General features: G+C 49.9%; 1 protein-coding gene across 1 annotated transcript in view; it reads left to right on the top strand.

The window, feature by feature from the left end:
- The window catches only part of FAM222B (family with sequence similarity 222 member B), a 104,245-nt gene that overhangs the window by 7,428 nt on the left and 92,374 nt on the right, over positions 1 to 4,443 (top strand). The window lies entirely within an intron of this gene.

Here is a 4,443-nt window from a genome sequence, read left to right as displayed (position 1 = left end):
AAAAGAAAGATAAAGTTACACCTTGTAACTTGGGGTCAGGGAAGTTTTAGATTTTTTCTTTTTCCTTTTTTTTTTTTTCTTTTGAGACGGAATCTCTCTCTGTCATTCAGGCTGGAGTGCAGTGGCACTATCTCAACTCACTGCAACCTCTGCCTCCAGGGTTCAAGTGATTTTCCTGCCTCAGCCTCCTGAGTAACTGGGATTACAGGCATGTTCCACTACACCCGGCTAATTTTGTATTTTTAGCAGAGACGGAGTTTCTCCATGTTGGTCAGGCTGGTCTCAAACTCCCAACCTCAGGTGATCCACCCACCTTGGCCTCCCAAAGTGCTGGGATTATAGGTGTCAGACACCACGCCCGGCGCTAATTTTTTTTTTTTTTTTTTTGAGACGGACTCTCACTCTGTCGCCCAGGCTGGAGTGCAGTGGCGCAATCTTCACTCAGTGCAAGCTCCGCCTCCCGGGTTCACACCATTCTCCTGCCTCAGCCTCCCGTGTAGCTGGGACTACAGGCGCCTGCCGCCGGACCCGGCTAATTTTTGTATTTTTAGTAGAGACGGGGTTTCACCGTGTTAGCCAGGATGGTCTCGATCTCCTGACCTCATGATCTGCCCATCTTGGCCTCCCAAACTGCTGGGATTACAGGCGTGAGCCACCGCGCCCAGCTAATTTTTAAATCTTTTGCAGAGACAGAGTCTCACTATGTTGCCCAGGCTGGTCACAAACTCCTGGCCTCAAATGATCCTCTGCCTCAGCCTCCCCAAGTGCTGAGTTTACAGGCATGAGACACCATGCCTGGCTTTTCCTCAGATATTTTTGTTCTTCAGTTGGTTGAATTCCTAGATGCTGAACACTTGGATATTGAGGGCCAATACTGAGCAGGAGAGGGCTGTGGGGTTAGTAGAGGATTTTCTTTTCTTTTTTAAGAGGAAAATTTTATTCTTCTTGAGATGGAGTCTGGCTCCCCTAGGCTGGAGTGCAATGGTTGAATCTCACTGCAACCTCTGCCTCCCAGACTCCAGCAATCCTCCCTCTTCAGCCTCCCAAGTAGCTGGGACTACAGACACAGGCCACCACACTTGGCTGATTTTTTGGTAAATTTTTTGTACAGATGGGGTTTCACCATGTGACCCGGGTTGGTCTCGAACTCTGCCTACTCAGCCTCCCAAAGTGCTGAGATTACAGGCATGAGTCACTGTATCTGGCCTGAACATTTTTTTTTTTTAATTAAAATAATTTTTTGGAGACACAGTCTCACTCTGTTGCCTGGGCTGGAGTGTAGTGGAGTGTAGTCTAGGCTCACTGCAACCTCTGCCTCCAGGGTTCAAGTGATTCTCCCACCTCAGCCTCCCAAGTAGCTGGCACCACAGGTGTGCACCACTACATCTGGCTAATTTTTGTATTTTTGGTAGAGATGGGGGTTTCACCATGTTGGTCAGGCTGGTCTCGAACTCCTGACCTCATGATCCGCCCACCTCGGCCTCCCAAAGTGCTGGGATTACAGGCGTGAGCCACCATGCCTGGCCCTTATTTATTTATTTATTTTTCTTTTTGAGACAGCGCCTTGCTCTGTCACCCAGGCTGGATTGCAGTGACGCAATCTCGGCTCACTACAACCTCCACCTCCCGGGTTCAATTGATCTTCCCACCTCGGCCCCCTGAGTAGCTGGGATTACAGGCATCCAACATCATGCCTGGCTAAATTTTGTATTTTTGTAGAGATGGGGTTTCACCATGTTCGCCAGGCTGGTCTTGAACTCCTGACCTCAGGTGATCCGCCCACCTCGGCCTCCCAAAGTGCTGGGATTACAGGTGTGAGCAACCACACCCAGCCTATTTATTTATGTATTTTGAGAGGGAGTCTCACTCTGTCACCCAGGTTGGAGTGCAGTGGTGCGATCTTGGTCCACTGCAACCTCCTCCTTCTGGGTTCAGGCAATTCTCCTGCCTCAGCTTCCCAAGTAGCTGGGATTACAGGCATGAGCCACCACGCCCAGCTATTTTTTTTTTTTTTTTTTGAGACGGAGTTTCACTCTTGTTGCCCAGGATGGAGTGCAATGGCGCGATCTTGGCTCACTGCAACCTCCACCTCCCAGGTTCAAGCGATTCTCCTGCCTCAGCCTCCTGAGTAACTGGGATTACAGGTATACGCCAACATGCCTGGCTAATTTTGTATTTTCAGTTGAGATGGGGTTTCTCCATGTTGATCAGGCTGGTCTCGAGCTCCCGACCTCAGGTGATCTGCCCCTACTCGGCCTCCCAATGTGCTGATATTACAGGCGTGAGCCACCACTCCCGGCCTTAATTTTTATTTTTTATTTATCTATTATTATTATTTTTTGAGACAGAGTCTCCCTCTGTTGTCCAGGCTGGAGTGCAGTGGCATGATCTCGGCTCACTGCAACCCCTGCCTCCTGGGTTCACGCCATTCTCCTGCCTCAGCCTCCCGAGTAGCTGGGACTACAGGCACATGCCACCACACCCGGCTTATTTTTTGTATTTTTAGTAGAGATGGGGTTTCACCGTGTTAGCCAGAATGGTCTCAATCTCCTGACCTCATGATCTACCCACCTCGGCTTCCCAAAGTGCTGGGATTACAGGGATGAGCTACCGTGCCCGACCTATTTATTTATTTTTTCTTTCTTTCCTTTTTTTTTTTTTTTTTTGAGATGGAGTCTCGCTCTGTCACCCAGGCTGGAGTGCAGTAGGGCAATCTCAGCTCACTGCAAGCTCCGCCTCCTGGGTTCATGCCATTCTCCTCCCTCGACCTCCCGTTGTAGCTGGGACTACAGGCGCTCACCACCACGCCCAGCTAATTTTTTTTCTTTTTTTGAGACGGAGTCTCGCTCTGTCGCCCAGGCTAGAGTGCAGTGGCACCATCTCGGCTCACTGCAAGCTTTGCCTCCTGGCTTCACTCCATTCTCCTGCCTTAGCCTCCGGAGTAGCTGGGATTACAGGCGCCCACCACCACACCCAGCTAATTTTTTGTATTTTTAGTAGAGATGGGGTTTCACTGTGTTAGCCAGGATGGTCTCGATCTCCTGACCTTGTGATCCACCTGCCTTGGCCTCCCAAAGTGCTGGGATTAAAGACATGAGCCACTGTGCCCGGCCCTATTTATTTTTTTAATTGAAATGGAGTCTCACTCTGTTATCCAGGCTGGAGTGCAGTGGTGCGATCTCAGCTCATTGCAACCTCCCTTCTGGGTTCAAGCGATTCTTGTGCCTCAGCCTCCTGAGTAGCTGGGACTACAGGTGCCCGCCACCATGCCTGGATAAGTTTTTGTATTTTTTCAATAGAGACAGGTTTTCACCTTGATGGCCAGGCTGGTCTGGAACTCCTGGCCTCAGGTGATCCGCTTGCCTCACCCTACCAATGTGCTGGGTTTACAGGCATGAGCAACCTTGCCTGGCCACTATTTTAAAAATTTTTTGTAGAGGTGGGTCTCTCTATGTTGCCCAGGCTGGTCTCTAACTCCTGGGCTCAAGCAATCGTCCCAACCTGGCCTCCCAAAATGTTGGGATTACAAGCATGAGTTACTATGCCCAGCTTTATTTTTATTTTTTTTAACATTCCTCACTGAGCACTCAACTTGCCATCTTTTTTTCTTCTCTTTTTCCCCCTTACGTTATATCTTGGGCCTTATGTGTCCAAACTCTGAAGACAGGAGACTAGCGCTGGAGTTGAGAGAGAAAAAAGAGCAGTGGTGATGAGGAGAGAGTTTAGTCCTGTACCTCCTCTTCCCTTTGGTTGCTGTTCATTGCCTGCTGCTTTCAAGTCTGTTTTGTTGAATTCTCAGGACTCGGTTGAGCTTAGTCTCTTGTCAGGCTATGCCAAAGCAGCACAGTAGTCTAGGGACTGTAGTCTAGGGACTGACAGTTGGGCCTCACTGGACTAAAGGTCTGGTTTTCCTTTCCCAGTTTGAAAAAGGGCCAGGCTCACAGTGAGAGCTGGAAAGTAGGGGACTATTTGCCTGCAAATTGCTCAATAGCACACACGCGATGCCTAGAACATTTCTGTCCAATAAACAGCATGTGCTTGATAAACGTACTGAACTTAGCGGTGTCCCCAGTGCATTCTAGGTGAGGTCACCTCCTTGACAAGGTCCCCAGGACTTCATTGCACCTCCTGGCTAGTAGCATATTCTAGGATGGCAAAGCTGCCTTTACATAATTACTCCCGATACATTCTAGACACGATCATCTTCTTGAAAGAGACCCAGGCCGGGCGCGGTGGCTCAAGCCTGTAATCCCAGCACTTTGGGAGGCCGAGACGGGCGGATCACGAGGTCAAGCGATCGAGACCATCCTGGCTAACACGGTGAAACCCCGTCTCTACTAAAAAAAAAAATACAAAAAGCTAGCCGGGCGAGGTGGCGGGCGCCTGTAGTCCCAGCTACTCGGGAGGCTGAGGCAGGAGAATGGCGTAAACCCGGGAGGCGGA

Source organism: Piliocolobus tephrosceles, chromosome 16 (genome assembly GCF_002776525.5).
Source record: "Piliocolobus tephrosceles isolate RC106 chromosome 16, ASM277652v3, whole genome shotgun sequence".
In the NCBI taxonomy this organism is placed as follows: Eukaryota; Metazoa; Chordata; class Mammalia; order Primates; family Cercopithecidae; genus Piliocolobus; species Piliocolobus tephrosceles.
This window is presented reverse-complemented; position numbering and strand designations above follow the sequence as displayed.